Here is a 9,767-nt window from a genome sequence, read left to right on the forward strand (position 1 = left end):
GGGGGAAAAAAGAAAAAAAACAAATCTGAATTGATTTTTCTTTGATGAAAACCAAATTGTTTTTTTATTTTAGTGAGGGTTTTTTTCTCCATTGCTCCTGTTTTCCTTTTTGTTTGATTCACTTCAGTTAAACTTCCTGTTAAAGTATGTAAACCAGAGAGAAAACGCTTTGCATCACATAAAATGGTCTGATTTCCTCCAGTGTTTTTTTTTCCTTTTTAGTCCAGTTTGCTAATTAAAAAGCACTTAAAATCACAGATACTTTCTCCTACACACACACATACACAAAAAAGCAATTTCAGTGTCTTAGCAGCTTGAAGCATTATGTTTTGTTCTACACAAGAGAATCAAATATAGCTCTCCTCAAGCAACCCCATGTGTACTTGAAACACATGCCTTTTGCAGGGATAACACCTTTTGATAGCATTGCTCAGATATCACCAGTCTTCCTCTCCTTTCCCATATCAGCCTCAGAGGACACATAAATACGCATTATGAAATTTATGGTATTTCACAATGTGTTAAGGTAGTTATGCTGCTTCACTCTACTAAAAATCTTTCTTATGCAAAGAGTCCAACAGAGTATTCTCATTTAAGTTTTCTAAGTAGGGTTTAAGTAACTAGAGGTTCTTTGTTAGTTTTCTTCACAGTCCACCAGCAGTTAATCAGTGTTATATTGCACAGCCCACTTACCATGTGCATAGAAATAGAAAATGTTTGTGTTATTAAATGTTCATGTCATTAGCAGCTTATTTTGATGCTTGTTGTAGTTATTACCAAATTAAAATGAAAAAAAATAGTATCACATCACTAATAAGCAATTAGGAATAAAGAGTTTCATGGATCTGAGACACCTAACACAAATGAGGAAGACTACTTACTTTTGATATGTTAATGTAATAAAGAATATACGGTGTTGAGTGACAGGTAACAACAAGTCTGCTTTAGGTAGAGGTAAGAGTGACTGTTTTCCCAGATGCTAACGTTAAGAAAGCCTGAAATTTGAGAAGCAGAAGGCATCCATGCATATGTAAACTATGGACAAAACACTTTTCTGAGTTGTTTTCAGTGTGCATATTTTTCTCTTGATCAAGCAAAAACTAATAAAAGTAAAAATAACAGTTAGCATTACACCTCTGGGTCATACTACTTAAAAGTCAAACTCACTCTTATCTCTCTCCTAGTATGAATTTCCAAGTGGCAGAGACAGATTTTGGTGGCTGGAAAAGGAAGGTAGACAAAACCAAACAAGAAAAACACACAAAGTTTTCATGGTGATGAAAAATGTGTTCAAATTGCCCCTCCACAGAGGAATTAAATGCTTTAGCATGTTCTTTGCTTACAAAAGCATTACCTCTCTTTCTTAAATATAGACAATATCTAGTAGGAGGGTATGCCTGGAGCATGTGGTGATGCAGAGAATGAAACACCTTTGCTCAGGTGCTGCTTTTTCCCTGGGTACCTGGACACCTTGGGATGGCTTCTCCATCACCCACACCTCTACCCTTGCAGAGGACCCTTCCTGCAGTGGTGTGAGCATTCCCAACTGAAATGCTGCTGTCTGTGCTATACAAATAGCATACTCACCTCACAGATGAAATGATTACAAGATCTCCTCTCATCATGAAAATCCAGTAATCTTCGCAGCACCGAGGCATTGCTTCTTTGGGAGAAAGCTCTAGCCTGTTAACCTGCTCCCCTCGGTCCTGTGACACAGAGGCAGGACATGCTTTCTTTGCCATCCTTCATAAGATTTGAAGCTTTTGTGCCTAGTAGAAAGCCAAAGCTGAAATCCCGGGTTAATCCTGTTATCTGGTACACAACCTAATGCTTGTTTTGGAGAATTCACCTCCATGCTTTCCCCGTATGTGAACAATTTCAAAGGTTTTAAACTGAAAGGATTATAACAACTCTTGTGTCTCTCCTTCCTCTTCCAAATTGCACTTGCTTTTAGTGTCCCCTGTCTGTGCTGGGCAACAACACTGACTTTCCAAACTCTGCTAAAATAAACTTATGGAATAAGATATATAGGTGTACATGCAGAGCATCAAAATAGCAGGTAAGGAAAGAAATCCAAATAAAATGATAATGAACTACCACCAATTTTGATCTATAAATCTTAAAGTAATTTTACTCCAGTACTCCAATAAAAATTCCGAGATAGACTAGTTGCTTCACTGCTGCTTCCAGTGATGTTTTTTCTGTGAATCAGAATTCACTGTTCTTCTTCCTACATATACCTCCCATGGAATTTCAGTGGAGTATAAGTGCAGCTGGAGCAGCACGTTTGTAACCAAAGGGTTAACTAGCCAGAGCTTCTGTTAGAGCTCTGTTGTTACTGGACGTAAGTCAATTGTATAATTTGGTGGAGAGCAGATCTCTAACTATTTTTGAGCACCTAAGTGCCACAAATGGGAACTTGGGTCCATTATATAGTCAGTGGAGAAATACAGACTCCTAAATTAGAGGTTCTGGCTTAAATCAGAAGAACCCTACCTCTCTAGAGTCAGGCAACACTAATATTTCCCTGGTTTCCTTCTTCTCCTGCTGAACCGTATAAGTGTGTCTTGGGTTGAATAATAAAGAGAATAGCCTTCATGACCACTGAAAACATGTGCAGGATCAAAACCCACTTTCCTCTTTCTTCAAAATAAGCAATACACTACTAACCAGCACAGCCAATCCAAAGGCACTCTCAGTAAAAGATTCAGAATTATCTACTCTTTTTCTCTTCCTGAGTACAGTGAGCAAGTAATCATAGTTGCAAAGTGCCTAGAGTCTTAGAGCAGAATAAACTGTGGAGACATACAAAACTGAAATAAATCTCTTGCTGTTGTGCCTTCTACTGTAGCAACTGAAAATCTAACTGAGGTCTGCTACACAAAGCAGCACATGTCAGCATGGTGGAGGACAGCTAGAAGAAGAAATGCACATTGTGAATTGTAATAACGATGGACAGGTGTATGAGAGATTTTTGAACTCGGGAACATGTCCCCGAAACTTGGCACATGTTGCTGTTTGCTCCTGGGCTGGCATCCAGCAGAGAGCAAGAGGAAGTGAAACTGCTGCCATTAGTTACACAGTGAGCACACCTTCAGATTCATCAGAAACCCAGGTATACCAATGAAACATTTATAAATCACACTAGTGCAGCTGCCAGACAAAAGACTATGATCACACTGTGTTTGGTGGGATATGAAGCCTCTTTAAAAAATAGCTGGGGAAGGCCAGGTTCAAACTGATGGCAGTGACAAAAAAGAACTAAAGATCACCAAATCTGCTCAAAAATAAGGTTTACTATCTGTGACATTTTTAATAGTGTTTAGATAATTATTTACGTAAGTCTGTATTATTTGACATTCAGGGTAGAAGTTGAGCATCTTTTCTATGTTAGACATGCAACATGTAGCACAGCAGGACAGGTATCCCTGTTCAGATCTGCCCCTCAGTACTCCTGAGTAAAGAGGGAGCCCATATATTTAGTTCAGATATACAAGGTTGAAGCCATATAAACAGAACTCCCAAGCTGAAGTAATATCTAAGTGAAAAACATAGAAAAGCATCATTGCGTAAAAATCTTAAACAAAAAAAATAATGCACGGAAAGTCACTTTTTTGTGTCTGTAATTCTTCTTAGAGCCTGAGTTTAGGCTGGATTACATTCTCCTTTTCTTAAGCAAATTTTGTCAAAATTATAAAAATCTAGTATACTTAAAATCTGGCTCAGTAGACTATGGGAATAAATTTATTTCACCCACTGTTATTAGACATCTACAGTTAGATCTTTCATGAGTCAGGTGAATCCCACTCAAAGCATCTGTCTATCTGAGACAGAGATTTCAGTCATGTTTTCAAACAAATGCACCCATATTTAAAAATAGATTTTCTGATTAAATTATCTGAACAAGAAGTTTCCTGAGGCTTTTACCAGTGACTCCAGGATGAATCTTAACCTTTGAGTACTTAAAACTGAACTCTTTCTGTAATTGCTGGAATCTTACAAAAACCGTATCAGTTTTCATAGGATCATTTTCCTTCTGGTAGCGTGAGGAATTTTCTGATGAATAATGTAATTCACAAAGTGAATTTTTTGCGCTAAGTTAAAAACCTTTTTCATCTCTATCCCATAATAAAAATAAATCAATAGATAATAAAATAACTTTAACATATTATCACATATACTATCCATTGAAATCTAAAAAAAAAAATTGAGCCGCTCTGTTTCTCATATGCTTGTGTCTCTCTGGGTAAATCTAGAAATACTAATATTTAAAGAGTAGTATGGAAATGAGTACAAATGATGCCTTGGGTGCAGGCAAAGTTTGGCTGCAGAAATCAAAATGAAAAGAGAGTATTAGTATCCTAATCAGGAAGATACTTAAACACATTTTCAATTTTGAATTCTCAAAGGAATTAAAGATATGCCTAATATTAAGCACATGCTTTAACCTCCTTTCTAACTGTCAATGTTTTCTTGAGCTGAACATGAGCCCAAGTCTGGAAGCAAGAAGATGTTGAATGTCAAAACAGAAAAAATAATAAAAAAAGTACAAGTATTTTATTCTGTTTCCCTTGGAGCACATAGTTTTCTGGTGTCCTATCACACTTTTAAAGAAGGAACACTAGTAGAAAAGAAGCCATTCTAAACCAGAACGTGAAAATCCCTACTGATGATATAAATGTTGAAGGATCTGTCCAAATAAATCAGGAAGACAGGAGAGCACACAGCCCTAATCAGCATGAAGTAATTGTGCAAACCTATCTTAGCAGACAGGAACAACAACCTGGAGAATTGGGTTGTTCTGGTGGGAAAAAATAAAATAAAATAAAATGTCCAAGATGCAGCAAAGCCTTTGTCATTAGTAAACACTAGGATGGGATCCAACTGGTTGACTTCTTTGTTAATCTCTGCCTCATTCTCTGTGACATTAATTATCTGCATTTGACTGGCAGTCATCTATTCCCAGTTTGGGCAGTTTCCCCATTAGCGCACCAGGCACACAGCTTGTACAGTAGTTATCAGGAAAAACTGTGACTACATTGGACTGGACTGGAACAGAGTCCTGGTTATATGACTCAAATATCACAGGAGTTTGTGTGTGTGTGTGTGTTTACCCAGGCATCTCAAACTCTGAGAAACACATGGTAGGGAAAAAAAGTACTGAAAAATTTCAATCCCTTCATTTTATAAGTCCTTGTTTTTTCACCTGTGAGCAATCCATTAACCAGACATTAGCAAAAGGATTCTTTTCCTCTCTTGCCCAGAGCACAGTGTGTCCCAAACTTATTAATTACAAAAGCCCCAGCCCACAGCTGTAAAGTACAATCACTGACCTCCAACTTTCTGCTTTCTCACAGGTATTGGTATATCTGTACATACACAAACATGTACACCCATATACAAGTATATACATACAATGGTTGCAATTTTCATCTATTTTCCTTCAGAAAAAAAAAAAAAAGCAGCAAACCCACAAAGTAGTCATGCATACAAATCTATTCAAAGGAGTGAAAATTAAATCCTGGCATTGCTATTAAGTGATGGTGTTCATATTTGAGAAAGAAAAAAAAAAATAACTGTTCCTTTGAAATCCATAGTAAGGCCATGCATGCATGGACAGAGAGATGAAGCTTGAGGCACAAACCTAGAGCAAATCATACCATGACAGCAGCATACAGAGGACTAGGCTGTGCATTTGAAAATGTGAAAAAGAAACGTGCTGTGTCTGGAAAGGTAAATGAAAGTACAACAAATGTAGCTCTGATTCATTTTGTGTAAGTTTGTAGGTAAAAGAGCTAATTTGTTTCTAGGAACTGTCTCATGTGTTCACAGTTTGACATCAACGTTTTAACGCTGTGGTGTACAGCTCATTGTATGCTGATGTTTTGCTAATCCAAACTTCTAGATCCTCTTCTGTACATATTGCATTTTTGCCTTTCATGGGATAAAATAGAAAGCGAGTGTTTTAATCTTACTGTTAATAATGGGCTGTTGTTTGTTCTGGAGATTATGTGTAGACCCAGCAACTGAAATTGGTCTTCTTTCTCCTTAACTGCTCACAGTCTGTAAGTAAATACTGTTGCTTTGGAATGTAATGACATTGTATGACTGTCATGTTGAGTGGAATGTTAAATATCATCCTAAATAGCATTGAATCAGCATTAAATAGACACTTCTCACTATGAAAATAACCAAATGAGTTTGACTGCATCTGGCTAGAGTATGTAAACAATGTCAGCTGTCTAATGAGGATAAAAGGAAAAAAGAATTAGACAGTTTACTGCTTCTTAGTGCTTTCTCCTGGTTTGACCAGTCTATTCCAGCAGTGCTTCTTCTTGGCAATTTCTGTGCTGTTCTATCCAGTGCTTGAAAGAAACACATGTTCTGTGTGTGGGGCACATGTCAAGTGGAAAGGAGTGGAAAGCTACAGCAGTCATCGTGTAGGGAGCCAATGCCTTCCAGAAACATATTGCTGTTTCTGAAAGTGGCTTTGTCTGTCACGAGGCAAATTATTTAAGGACTAATTGTTTGACTACAGATATAAATAAACCTGGCATTTTCCTTGCATTGGATCAGACCTGTAACCCTCTACTTTAGCCCTCTGTTACTTAAAGGCATAAGTAGAAGTCTATTTAGAAAGTTGCAATGAATTGAGTAATTAGGAGATAGCCCACTCACAGATAAATTGCTTTCTAACAAAAGTGTTTGAAAGTTGAATTAGAATAGATTAATTCAGCTAAGTGACTGCATAATAGGAAGGAAGAGTCCGTGGACACACTTTAGAAATTCAAATTTAACAAAGACCCATATATGTATCTGTCAAGCTGGCATTACAGTTAACAGAAAATTCATGGTTTGGCACCTATCTCTACATCCAGTAGCCAAAATTAACTTCTTCTGTCAGACCTGGACGGAGCACAGCCAAATATAAATAGTGGAAATAAACAGATAAATAGCTAGGCAGTAAATCCAGCCAGATACTAAAGATGCAAAATAACTGCATGGTTTACATAGAATTGCATATTTCAGGTCTGTTTGTTTTCAGATAATAGCAACTTCATTTCTCTCCACTGTGAAGTAAAGTGGATACAGTTGAGATGTCTGTTGCTGTAAAATCACAGGTGGTACTCGCTTGCCAAAAAGAGCACTATAGCTCTCCAAGGGCCTTTATCCAGTGAGGTTGTCTTCCAGCCAACTAAGGATCTTCCAGAACTGATGGACAGTAGTGATTGTGAAAGTTATGTCCCTTTTCTTGGTGACTCTCCCTGGCAGATTTTAACACTGGTGTTTTGCTCATGGGTCACCTGAGGAATGGTATTTGCAGATGGCTTTAAACTACATCACAAGCAAAGGAACAACATATATATTTTCCAGGGCTCAATGAAACTTTTTAAATGCAAAACTGTTCCAAGGTAAAAATCGGTATCTCCAAGGTACATCCATATGAGTTTTGAAGGAAAATGTCATATACATCAAATGATACCTGCGGTGGCAGAAGTACTGAGATAAAACCCAAATTATCAGCATAAAAATACATAGATGTATATTTGAAAGAAATGGAGACATTTTCCTTTGCTATAATAATGAAATGTAATATAATCTGCAAACATGATCTGTTTTTTTTTCATATCTATTTCTAAGGGTCCTTCGTACAGATACCAAGCTCTCATGCTGACTCACCCTCCTATCAAACAGATGGATCCATTCACTTCCAGGAATATGGAAGAATGAGGTTGTTTCTGAGAGCCAGATGAATGTAAAGGCAGAAACAACAGCAAAGGAGAAAGTTGGTGTTGCACTTTACAGTTTCTTTTTTATTTTCGAGACAGCCTAAATGGCAAATCCAAGGAAAAGGGAAACTTTAGCAGAGATTCAGCAAGGGTATCAGGTGAGAAAAACCCTTCTGGGTTACAAGGCTGGTCTCACATGCACATGCCTCAGACAGGCTGTATTTCACTTACCTACAGTTTGTTCAGCTGGAGAAATTCCTTACTTGTCCACAAGTGAGGATTTGCCTGGTCTTCTGGATACACTTACACTATTGCCAAGTAAGCTCACAGCAATAAGATTAGCATTAGCAGAATTTCTCCCATAGTAACAGTTCATCTTCTCATTTTCCCCATATGGTAACCTGATATCTGCACAGCTTTTCTGCTCCAACAGCAAAATTTTTTTGCCAGCATACGCGTGTTAGACTGCGAGAAGGAATTCCTCCATACTAGACTAATAGCCCTGAAATAAAAGAGTTCTGCTGGGCATTTCATATTGCTGTTAATAAGACCAATCAATTACAGACAGTTCTCTCTTTGAAAATCTTCCCAGAGACAGAAAGTTGTTAGGAGAAGTAATAGAAAGAGTGGAAACTGATTTCTGAATTCCAAGAGATAAACATCAAATCTGTTCACTACTTAGTAGTATGACCTTATTTAAACATTGTTTCTTACTGCCTGTTTTTGTTTGGTTTATTCTTTTTAATATATTAATCTCAAGAAAACTTTTTTTCTGCATGGCATCTATTCAGCATGTGCTTTTTTATGTAATTTGGACTCTACAAACTTTGTAAGGAATGGAACCAATTTGAATAACTTTCTCAGAAAATAAAACTTGATGGAATATTTTATGAGAGTTTTTCACTGCAATGGAAGCCTGGTGTGCTCCAGACTGCAGCACTTGGCACATGTAAATAATAAAGCATAAGAGGGATTACCAGCTACTAATTTTATGAAAGTCCACTGGCACTGAGAGCAGTGCTGCTATCATCAAACCTCAAGAATAACAGCAGACTAAAATGCAGCACTCATTCCTTTTTAGTTGAAAAAACTTTTGTGATAAAGATGTGTTTTAAATTGAAAGATTATCATGGAGAAATGAGGGGAAATATTTTCATGTTCAGGGCTGAAAAATGCTGCTTAAAAAGCAATGTTTATGAAGTTAGGGTATTGGTCAGGTACAAGTTCTTTGGACAGTCATTTACTTAGGGGTTAAAGCAAGTAGAAGTAAAATTTGTCTCAAACTGACAGATGAATTTTAGTGCTATAAAGACATTGATAAGAGAGTATGCTTTCCCAGAACACTAAAGTCTTCAGGAAGACTTTAGTCTTGGTTTTTGCCTTGGGGCATTTGTTTCAATTTTGTTGCTTTCAATAGCACTGTTTGTGTGAGTCTGGGTTATTCACATGCATTGGAGTTATTGGTCTCACCCAGACTTTGCAATCAGCAACACAGATTCTGATACAGTTGACTTCTCACAGAACTGTGAATCTGAAAGTTCATAAGAACATCAAAATACTTTACACAAAGCAGAGGATCTTCTTCAGCAAACCCTTTGACACCATCTCCCACAGCACACTCCTGAAAAAGCTGGCAGTCCACGGCTTGGACAAGAGCACTCTCTGCTGGGTTAGGGACTGGCTGGATTCAGAGAGTGGTGGTAAACGGGGCTGCATCCAGTTGGCAGCTGGTCACTAGTGGTGTCCCCCAGGGATCCGTGTTGGGTCCAATCCTGTTTAATATCTTTACTGATGACTTAGATGAGGGGATTGAGTCCACATCAGCAAATTTGCAGATGACACTAAGCTGGGGGGGAGTGTCGATCAGCTGGAAGGCAGGAGGGCTCTGCAGAGGGACCTGGACAGACTGGAGAGTTGGGCTGATTCCAGTGGGATGAGGTTCAACAAGGCCAAGTGCCGGGTCCTGCACTTTGGCCACAACAACCCCATGCAGTGCTACAGGCTGGAGACAGAGTGGCTGGAGAGCAGCCAGGCAGA

The sequence above is a fragment of the Manacus vitellinus genome, unplaced genomic scaffold, assembly GCF_001715985.3.
Source record: "Manacus vitellinus isolate BGI_N305 unplaced genomic scaffold, ASM171598v3 scaffold_3_pilon, whole genome shotgun sequence".
Classification (NCBI taxonomy): domain Eukaryota; kingdom Metazoa; phylum Chordata; class Aves; order Passeriformes; family Pipridae; genus Manacus; species Manacus vitellinus.